Genomic DNA, 12032 nt, shown 5'->3' with positions numbered 1-12032 from the left:
ATGCTTTCACATCTTGCCTTTAAACAACTGCCAAACCTTACATTGTTCACAGCAAACTGTCCAGTCTTCAGGACAACATTGACCACAACACCATACAACCCTGTCATGGCAACCACTGCAAGACGTGTCATCGTATCAACCTGGATACTACCATTACATGTGGGGACACCACCCACTATGTACACAGCAGGTACTCCTGTGACTTAGCCAACATTGTCAATCTCATACGCTGCAGGTAAGGATACATGGTACATAGGTGAGACCAAGCAGATGCTATAACAACGGATGAATGGACACCGCGCCACAATCGCCAGATAGGTGCGGGGAACACTTCAGCGGTCAAGGACATTTGCCTGAGATCTTCGGGTGACCATCCTCCAAGGCGGACTTTAGGATACACAACAAGGCAGAGTGGCCAAGCTGAGGCTGATAGCTACGTTCGGTACCCATGAGGATGGCCTCAACCAGGATCTTAGGTTCATGTCACAATACTGGTGACCCCACTGCACTATACACTCTCATACACACAAGCAGACATACACACACACTCTTACACATGATCACCCTCACACAAACTCTCTCTCACACACACACACTCTCTCACACATACACTCACAGTCATGCGCACACTCTCTCACATGCATGTACTCTGTCACACTCATGCACACACTCGATTAAACATGCACATAAACACACAGTCAGTCCATGTGACATTTTATAAATTCCGGCTTTGGAAATAGAACCAGTCTAACTCAAGGTTGAGATACAGACAGACTCTAACCTCAACCTTAATGCATTGAATGGGCTAAAATGTCACCTTTTTTTCAGAATGATAAAACCTTAAGTTATCTCGGGACTGTGACTTGGAAGAATTTCTGGGATTTACAAACCTCCATCCCCATCCGAAGCGATTAAAGACTTAACAGCAGTCTCGGTTTGTTCAATACTTCGCATCAGTTGTATGACTGTTTGATCTTTTACTTTTAAATTCTGTGTCCTATGATCCTGCCCAACTAGCTACCTGATGAAGGAGCACTTGCTTTCAGAGCGTTGTTCCTTCATCAGGTGGTTGTGGAGTACACAATTGTAAGACACAGAATTTAGAGCAAAAGTTTACAATGTGATGTAACTGAAATTGTACATTGAAAAATAACTTGATTGTTTGTTAAGTCTCTCATCTGTTAGAATGTTAAAAATCACACACCACCAGGTTATAGTCCAACAGGTTTAATTGGACATACACTATAGCTTTCGGAGCGACGCTCCTTCATCAGGTGATTGTGGAGGGCTCGATCGTAACAGAATTTATAGCAAAAATTTACAGTGTGATGTAACTGAAATTATACATTGAAAAATTGATTGTCTGTTAAGCCTTTCATCTGTTAGAATTCAGTGATAGTTTCACTTCTTTCATGTGTTATTCACAAAACCCTTTTTTTTAAAGTTGCATTCTCGGGTTAGCTGTTAACAATGGTGATAGTATAAAGTGGATCTGTTAGAATGACCTTGATAGTTTCACTTCTACCACATTTAAATCACAAAACTTTTTTTAAAAAGTTACATTCTCAGGTTAACTGTAACAATTGGTGTCAGCCCAGATAAGATGTTAAGATGTTGAGAGTTTTAGCCCCTCTGTACTGTTGTCTGTGCCATAATGTTTAGACTGATTCTAATGTTAAAAGTGAGTTAACAGTCTTACATGGATTCATGCAATTTTTGAGCAAAGTACAATGTAACTATGCAAGTACAAATTCACCCCACAGATGTGTGCGTGTGTGTGTGCATGTGGGTTTTTGTGTGTGTGTGTGTGTGTGTGTTTCTGGGGTGGGGTATTGTGAGTGTTTGTGAGAGGTGGACTTCGGGACAGGCAGCAGCGAAAAGTGGCCGAGCAAAGGCTGATAGCTAAGTCTGGTACCCATAGGGAAGGCCTCAACCGGGACTTTGGGTTCATGTCACATTACAGGTGACCACCATTGAACTATATACACACACACACACACACACACACACACACACACACACACACACACACACACACACACACACACACACATCTATACACAGACATGCACACACTCACACACACTCCTACAGACATACACACTCACACGTGCACCCTGTCACAGACTTAGACCACTTTACACTCACACACACATATACATGCTCTCTCGCAGACACTCACAAACCCCCACCCCAGACACACACACACACGTGCACATACACACAAAAACCCACATGCACACATAAACTATGCGTCTGTGGGGTGAATTTGTACTTGCAGAGTTACATTGCACTTTGCTCAAAAACTGCATGAATCCATGTAAGACTCCATTAACTCACTTTTTCGATTAGAATCAGTCTAAACATTATGGCACAGACAGGGAACACAGGGGGCTAACACCTTTAACATCTTAACATCTTATCTGCGCTGACACCAATTGTTAAAGTTAACCTGAGAATGTAACTTTTTATATAAAAAATGTTTTGTGATTTACAAATGAAAGAAATGAAACTATCATGGTCATTTTAACAGATGAGAGACTTAACAAACAATCAAGGTATTTTTCAATGTATAATTTCAGTTACATCACTGTAAATGTTTGCTATAAATTCTGTGTCTTACAATTGTGTACTCCACAACCATATGATGAAGGAACAGCGCTCTGAAAGCTAGTGCTTCCAATTAAACCTGTTGGACTATAACTTGGTATTGTGTGATTTTTAACTTTGTACACCCAGTGCAACATCGGCATCTCCAAATCATGATGAAGGAGCAGTGCTTTGAAAGCTTGTACTTTCAAATAAACCTGTTGAACTATAACCTGGTGTTGTGTTAATTTTAACTTTGTTCACCCCTGTTCAATAGCAGCACCTCCATATGTAAAGGTTTATTATTGGCTAAGACAGGATGGGAACACTCAATTAGCTATTCCTGATGAAGGGCTTTTGCCCGAAACGTCGATTTTCCTGCTCCTCAGATGCTGCCTGACCTGCTGTGCTTTTCCAGCACTACTCTGATCCACACTCAATAAGGTGGTGATCACCCATGTTATGGATAGCATTTTCTAACAATTTTACCCTGAAATAGAATCACTATTAACAAGACTAACTCAATGAAGGTGTAAAAAGTTCTCCTCATTGTTCACAACTCCCCCCACCTAAAATAACACACTATCAAAACCTGCATATGTTTTATCAGCGGGAACAGCTTGGCTCCTTTGTTACAGTTCGTGGAACCTTCAGGAGCTAATTGGTTGGAGTTCAGATAAACAGATTGCATTCTAACAGCCACAGCAGGACAGGATCCAAGTGTGTTTAAAATGAAATTGATAACATCCCTGTTAGGGGAGAAGGAAAAACGGTAAATGAAAGTTTTGTAACATTTTAGAATTGATGCAGCATCAGTCTTTCTCCCCTTCAACTGAGTATCCTAAAATAAGCAACATAAATTTGTCATGGTTGATTGGAATGAACTTTCTGGTTATGATGTAAGTTTTCCAAATTGCAAACACATTAGTAGTTTCTTTGTGGTTTGAAACTGACATTACAATTTTGGTTCTGGTATTTTCCACTTTTCCCTGAATTTTGTTCACTTTTAAAAGGGGGCAATTCATTTCCAGTTCTGAAGGGAAGTATTTTAAGTAGATGCACCCAAAAATGTTCACAAAGTCAGTGGAGCTGCTCAGTGTCTGCTGGTCAGCCCCAGGCATCTGTCCCATGTGCTGCTGAGTTGAGTGCCCTGTTTCATCTTGCTATTTCTGCACATGCTGAGTCAGCCAATGAGATAAGCCTGGGGAGGGAGAGTAAAATTAATCCCTATGGCCAGGACTGGGTCAAAGATGTTTTGCAGAATCCAGCAAAAGTGGAACTGCACCCTCCTTGGTCCACCACACTAACTAAAACTTTTATGGCTATTTTACGTGTCTTTTTAAGGACAGTTAATAGTACAAATCGGTGGAATGTGTGGTTCAGTGGAAATCACTTGACTTAGTTTGAATGTTATGGGTTCAAATGTGACTTGAACAAGTAAGTCTAGTGGTGCTGAGAGAGTGCTGTACTGTTGGCGGTACCATCCTACAAAGGCTTTGCTACACTGAGGCCTTGTCTGCCCTCTCAGTATTGTAAAAGGTTTCCATGGTGCTTTCTTGAAGATGAGCAGTGGAAGTCTTCCTTTTGAAGGACAGACTGCTTGCCCAGTTACAAGTTCCCCTCAGAATCACATCAAGTGAACCAGGCATTAATTGTTGAACAGAAGCATGCGCTCAAGATCACTCCAGGCCAATTTTCAATTCCTGGCCACCTATATTTTCGGCAATATGCAGACAGTTGGCAGTTGAAAAATGCCCAAGGTGAAATATTTTGCTGCCTTTTCTGTAGGTTGTATTTCTGCATTTTCTGTGCTTACTTCTTGGTGTTCACATTAAGGTTAATATTAAACTCAGAAGCCAAACTAAGTATATTTCCTGTCATTATATTTTTCTATTGGAAACAGCTTGAATTGTTTTGGTATTTGCTCCCTTCACATTCAGCACAGTGTGAATGTATAACCTTTTGACTCTTGCTCAATTGTGCATTTAATTATCTTGGTAAAAGATTTTAATTTAATCCTCTTCAGTGATCCTTTTCCTAAGAAGAGCGCTTAACTTTATTATATCACAAACAGTTTTGAAGATCTCATTGTCATATTTAAAAGAATGAACAGCACTTTTAGGTTCGAGTCAATTTTTTCAAAGTCTATAAATAGGCTACAAAATGAACAACCTCGTTATAAAAGTAGTTAGTAAATTTGAACTCCTGACCACTATTTATTCTTTCTGCCGTTCAATGTTCCTTTATTTCTGTCTGAATTTGTCTTTGCCAAACCTATGATAACAATTGTTCTCTGGTGTGGTCAACTAAATATTTTTGAACAGTTATGTACAAACTTCTTTATCCTTTCAAATATTGCTAGTACATTTTCTCCTTTTATCTAAAATAGTGTGGGCTGATCCATGGGCGCCATATTGCTCATCACTTGATAAATAACACAAACAGACAGAGGAAAAGAAGCCAAAATGACTTGCACTTGCAGGCCATAAATGCAATGAACTGTAGCATACTGTACTATAAAACTGGCAACAATGTCCAATTGAAGGATTTAATGAAATACCAACACACAGAATTCTCTGTCCTCCATTTGTTAATGCACACTCATTAACAACATTTTAATTGAGCTACACCAATATCCTCATTGTAATATCACTGGTGAAATCAGAGATTATGGGAAGATGTCTGATTAAGTGATATTAAGCCCGATTGTGTGATAGGTCAGTGAGATAAAGCAAGCATCATTCCAGGAAGCGATGCAATGTCATATGATCTTGTTCTCTATGTGCCTCATGGTAAGAGGATGCCACAGCAAGATATTTCTTAAATTCGAAGCTGTAAATACTCTTGAATATTCAGCAAGTCAAAAATATTGTACTCAAAGATTAATTTGCCTCTGTTTTGCTGTTGTTCCTTTTACTTCCCCAGCATCCCAAACCTTCCTTTCACTGCTGTTCCTTCACTGCTGCTAAGTCAAAACCCTGGAATTACCTTTTTCTCAACATTGTGGGTCTTCCTACAGCACATTGACTGTAACAGTTCAAGAAGGCAACTTCTCAAGGGCAGCTAGAGACGGCCACTAAATGCTGGTCACTCAGTGATACTCATGTCCAAGTGTGAATGAAGAAAAACACTCACCAGTGTTCAAACATGGCCTCGGATCCTGAATCTCGGGCTAGTTTCTCTTTTATTTTCCCATACAACCTCTCTGAGCACATCCATAAGGCATACTTCCTGTTCTCTTGACTCTGTAAAGAATAAATTTCTGATCACCTGCTTTCTTGGCCTCCATGCTACGTCCATCTGTCCTACTCCTCCATCATGGTCTTGTTCAAACAGTTGTGATCTTTTTTTAAAAAACCGCCCACAACCAAATCATCTTCTTCACTTCCATTTACTCTCAATTACCCTTACCTTGCTCAGGTGTTGTGATCTCCTAACTCCGTGCCCATCTTCCCTATCAGCCCATGTTTGAATCTCACCAGTCAGGTTACAATATTAAAACATTCCCAACTAATGTAACAAATTACTTGATTCCTGACTGTGACTTTGATCCATTATCCTTATCTTCAACCATGCCTTAGCAAAATAAACCACATAATCTTCTTCCAAAACCTTTCACTTTATATGATTGACAGGATAGGAGATTGAATATCATGCAGCTCACCTGTGGAGTATTATGCAGTATCATTCACTTCATTCCATTCTCATCTGTCCAATCAAAGTAGAGCAACTTGATTAATGGCTTTGCTCTAGCAATCACAATTTTCACTTACAATCACAATTTCTCCTTTATTATTGGTCATTCCTTAAAATTCCTTGATTCACAATCTGGAATTTTCTTCCTGAAGCTCTTTGCCTCCATTCCTTACTTTCCTCCTTTAAGACGTTTCTTAATTCCGATCTCTTTTCTCAAACTTGTATTCATCTGACCTCATATCTTTTAAATGGCTCATCAAAGTTCTGTAATGTTTCTTGAGATGTTTTTCTACACTCAGTGTGTTATAAAAACGCTATTTAAGTGTTGTTATTAATACTGGTTTCACGCTGAGGCTAAAGTTCTTATTCCAGCATAATAATACTCATTATAACCATGAACAAGCGCATTTAGCTCCCAAAAAATAAGCCATCAAGGTCTCATCAAGTAAGCATTTCATGCAAACAGATGCTGGCCTATCTAGTTATACACTAGCACAAGGAATTTAAAGCAGGTAACATTGCTTTCGCCCACCATTTAGGTCAGAGCTGCAATGCCCCACTCCTCAGTCAAAGTTTTTGTTAGGAAATGCTGAATAATTGGAAAATGATTGTGGTTTTGGAAGTCAATCATCTTATTCCAAAAGATCCACAACAGGAGGTCTTCAGGGCAAAACTGGGCTCAACCCTCTTCAGCTGTTTCCATAATAACCTTCTCTTGATGCTGACGTCAGAAGTGGAGATGGTTGCATGTGACTGCACAATTTTCAACACCATTCACAACCTTTTAAACGTTAAATCAGTCGTTTTTCATATGCAGCAAGACCTGTACAACATCCAAGCCAATAAATGTCAAGTGACAATCACATCCCACTAGAGGCCTTGCTGCGACAATCCCTTCAAGCAACTTAATGCAACTTGGACTTTGCCACAAAAATATCAGCCCTATGTGTTTGTGAGAGTAGTAAACCTCCTTTCATTCTGAGTCATAGCTACCCATCCTCATGTGCATGTGAAACTGATGCAACATATGGTGCAGGGATGGGATACAATGCATAGACTCAGTGAAACATGATGATTACTGTGTTAGCTAGTGTCCAGCTAAGTGTACCATATTCAATTTGATGCCAGGTACAGCACTTGACTGTTCTCCTCTGTCAACAAATTACTGCAATATTTGTTGCCCATTGTCCTCCTGGTCATATATAATGAAACAATTTGTGTCAAAACAACTTCATCTTGTGAAGATCCCACGGCTAACAGTAAAATGTACACTTTTAGGTAGTATGACAGTCACATTGGATCGTGTATGGCCACTTTCAGTTTCCCTTTGGAGTCTGTAAACTGTCCATGACTGTATTCAATATCTATTGGGCCAGGTCCAAGTCAGGATGATTGGCAAATAGTTTTACTTAGAAATTACTTTAGTTTAGTGTGTTTATCACTATCTCAGCTGACACACCCTCCAGTTTGTTCCATTTCTTGGTTCATGTAAGATCAAACCTGGAAAACTGGCTGCTTCGTATTTACTGGCTCTACAATATACTCAGCAAGATTTCAAAAGTCAAATTAAGTTGCTTTTCACATACACAATGGTCCATTTAAAGTTTAACAAATAAGGTTAGGACAATGGTTAATTCCGTTGAAACATAAGCAAGTAATTCAGTTGACCAGTTCCATTGATTTCAGTAAGAATGAAAGCTTGTCATAAATTTTCAAACAATAAGGCAATTGAATTCCTGGCTGAAAATACAAAGGAAGGATATTGTTGCCACAGAGCAAGTACAACAAAGGTTCATGAAACATGTTATTGGGATGGTGGAATTGTCCTATGTTGAGTGATTAGTATTCTCCAGAGTTTGGATGAGTGCAAGGTGATCTAACTGAAACCTACAAAATAGTTAGAGAGGTAGACAGTGTAAGTTAGACAGATAGTCTAATGATTAGACAGACAGTTGCCACCACCAACATTAAGCACAAACAAGGAAAGAAACACACTCAGTACACAAGAAGGGAAAGCACAAGAAGTACTGAGAAAAGATAAAAACATTGTGATCCTACCTGCAGACAAAGGATGTTTGACAGTCATTTTAAATCGAACAGACTTCATTGAGAAAGTGAATGCACTGTTTGTAGATACCAACACTTACCAACAAGTGGCAATAGACCCGACCCCACAACTAGAGAATCAAATGACAGCCCTACTCAAAAACTTCAGAAACCTGGAGAATTAAATAAGACCAAATTCCAAAAAATGGATCCAACACACCATGCTTCTATGGAATACCCAAAATTCATGAACAAGAAACTCCCCTCAGACTCATAGTCTCGTTACCTGGAATACCAATGTACAGATTAGCCAAGGAGGTGCACCAAAGACTAAAACACTTAGTAGAAGACTCACACCACTCCATCCACTCCACCCAAGAATTCCTGAACACCACCAAAGACACCGAGATGGAAGAGGATAAAATAATGGTCTCCTTTGATGTAACAGCCCTGTTCACATTCATCAACATCAACCTGGCCAAGCAAACACTGACTACACAATTAGAAGAACCAAAGACATATATATCAAACACCACCAACTTCATCAGCAAGGACAATGTTGTCAAGCTATTGGACTTATGCCTTAACACCCACTTCACCTTCAACAAAACCTACAGACAAACCAACAGAACACCCGTGGGATCTCCGATATCAGGGTTCTTAGCAGGGGCATAGAGCAGAGACTCAAACAAACAGCTCTACCAACCATCCAATCCAAACTTTGGGTCACTACATGGATGACAACTTTGTCATCATTAAATGAAACAAATTAGAGGAAACCTTCAAGATCACAAATAATACCTGACTGGCATAAAATCCACTAAAGAGGAGGAAAACAACAAACTGCCATTCCTAGATGTCACAGGAGACTGAACAGCCAATGTGGAACTTCAAACCAGCGTCTACAGGAAAACAACAGAAGCAATCATCCCAACATCCACAAACGGAGTTGCATCAGAGCTTAATTTAATAAGCTACCACACACCACAGCAAAGAGAAACTACACCAGAAGAAAATCACTATACAGCATATTCAAAAAAAAAGGGTACCCAATGAACACAGACTGCCAATTTCTGAGCAACAAGCCCAAATAGAGAAAATGCACCCAGAAACCTGAGCCACTCTCCCCGACATCAAAGACATCTTGGAAATGACTGCCAGACTACTCAGACCTCTTGGCATCATGGTAGCCCACAAACCCACCCACACATTAAAACAGTAGTTAATGAACTTGAAAGACCCTAGACAGACAACAAGCAAAATTATTGTCATTTACAAAATGCCTTGCAAGAACTGTAACAAAGACTACGTTGGACAAACAGGCAGGAAACTAGCCACCAGGATACATAAACATCAATTAGACACAAAAAGACACGACCCACTCTCACTAGTATCCTTACATACAAATGAGGAAGGACACCATTTCAACTGGGACAGCACATCCATCCTAGGACAAGACAAACAGAGGCACACACAAGATATCCTAGAAACATGGCATTCCAACCGGAACTCTATCAATAAACACATCGACTTGGACCCCATTTACCACCCTCTGAGAAAAAGAACCGGAAATGACATCACCACAGGAAATGGCATCACCAACCCAAGGAAACCTGAACACATTAATAGAAAGCAGGTCACTAACACCAGTGTTTCACCGGAGGCTCACTGATAATGTTACAAAATATGGTGATAAAACATCTGAAAACAAACCTTCCAGCTCAGCGAGCAGACATGCATCCAGAACCTCAACCTGCGCTACAAATGTTCTCAAAACTCACAGACAGGGTAAGTGTTGCTAAGATTGGTTGGGGGAGTCTCAAAACCAGGGGGCACAATTTAAAAATAAGAGATAGACCATTTTGGAGCAACATGAGAAGAATTTGTTTATTTCCTCACAGAGTTGTGAATCTTTGGAATTCTTTACCCCATAGTGCTGTGGACACTTAGTCTTTGAGTATGTTGAAGATAGAGGTCAATAGTTTCCGGATTATTAATGGCATAACGCTTATAAGAATTATGTGGAAAAAAGGCACTGAATTGTTCAATTAGCCAAGATTGTATGAAATAGCAGAGCAGGCTTGAAAGGCTGAATGGTCTACTCCTGTTCCTCTGATCTTAACTGATACAGTGATTAAGTCTAACTGTACTGGTGTAGAGAACGGGAGCTCTGGACTGTCCGTGATGATGAAAGGAAATATTGACTCCCACAAATAAATCACCACCCATCTCAAGTCAGGCAACCCCAGATAGTAATGTGCTGATCCGCATTGCCCATCTACTTCAATTGTTGCTTGGAGCTTAAAGTGGACAGAATCCATTGCACAGGCAAACAAGTAAATATTGACATAGTTTCTCTGTAATAGTCCACGTTTCCTGAAAGTGGATCACTGAAAGGAAAACATTACACATTTATTTGGCACTAGAAGAGTTTCGGGGAATCATGTAAGCAAGATGTCAACTTTGTTGGAAGGCAATGACTCCTCACAATAATAGAACATGCCACAAATGGTTCAGAATGTATTCTCTGCATCTACACGTCAACTCAAACTGGACCATCTAACCCAAGAAGCATCTGTGCTGCTCTGCCGTGTTCCAGTCCAAAGATTACCAGTGTTTTGAGGAGTTTGACACTGATAGCAGCAGAATTCCTCAGTCAGAACATTATTATCTCATGGAGGATTTCAATGCAAGAGTGAGCAGGAACCGTGATGAATGGCCTTCTTGACTCTGACATCATGCTTTGTGAAAGCAAAATGAGAACAGATAGAAACTACTTGCTTTTTGCTGATGCTTTTGTGTAACCAATCATCCCTTTCAGAACAAATCATGCCACAAGATCCTGAAGAATCCAAGACTAGGATAATGGTACCAGATCACCACCAGTGATGACTATTTGATCAGCATTCTCAGCCACTGAGAGAGGCCACTTTGCCCATCATGCTTGCACTGGCTCTTCAAACAAACATCACTGCCTTGTGCCAATCTCCTCCCTTTCCCCATATTTTTGAGCACCATTTCTATGCAAATAATCATCCAATGCCCTCTTGAATGCCACAATTGAACCTGCCTCCACCACATTTCCATGCAGTGCATTCCATACCCCAACTGCTCACTGTGTGAACAAGCTTTCTCTCACAACACCCTTGCTTCACTTGCTAGTATAGTATACACATAGCACTGAGTGTGATACAGATCACCATTTGCTGTGCACGAAGGTGAGAATGCAATCCTGCAGACTTTTGCTTTCAAAATAGAAATACCATCATCATGTTAATATCAGCCTTTCTACTGAACTGAACAAACAACAATTCTTCAACTCAGTTGGGCAACTTTTCTCTGTGTTCCCAAACGGCGTGTAGATGCAAAATAGAGATACCATCTCCAATACTGCACTCTCAACACACAGAAAACAGAAGTGGAAATGTTCTCCTGATTATCTCCTGATTTGTCCTCTGTCCTCTTCAGCAACTTCTATTAGAAGGCCAAAATATTCCTCCCACCAATATCCTCTTCCCATTGCTATTTCTTCCTCCAACCACGTCAATTTGACATCATCCAATGCAATACCATTTTTTCCTTTCACACTTCTTCCATATCATACTAACAAAGCCTCCCCACCACCCTTACCTTTCTACCTATACTTCTGAAAAGTCACATACCTCTGAAATATTTGATCTCCTTGTAATGCCTCAGTGACA

The 12032-nt window shown here is 40.1% G+C and overlaps 1 long non-coding RNA gene across 1 annotated transcript in view; it reads right to left on the bottom strand.

Annotated features, from left to right (window-relative positions):
• Positions 1-12032, bottom strand: part of LOC132824254 (uncharacterized) — a 427072-nt gene that overhangs the window by 11255 nt on the left and 403785 nt on the right. Inside the window, exon 2 of the long non-coding RNA XR_009645652.1 lies at positions 6254-6297. This is a non-coding gene — a long non-coding RNA (uncharacterized LOC132824254). The remainder of the gene's footprint in view (positions 1-6253; positions 6298-12032) is intronic.

This window comes from Hemiscyllium ocellatum, chromosome 18 (assembly GCF_020745735.1).
Source record: "Hemiscyllium ocellatum isolate sHemOce1 chromosome 18, sHemOce1.pat.X.cur, whole genome shotgun sequence".
Taxonomy (NCBI): domain Eukaryota; kingdom Metazoa; phylum Chordata; class Chondrichthyes; order Orectolobiformes; family Hemiscylliidae; genus Hemiscyllium; species Hemiscyllium ocellatum.
The sequence above is the reverse complement of the archived record's forward strand: the minus strand, read 5'-3'. Positions and strand labels throughout refer to the sequence as shown.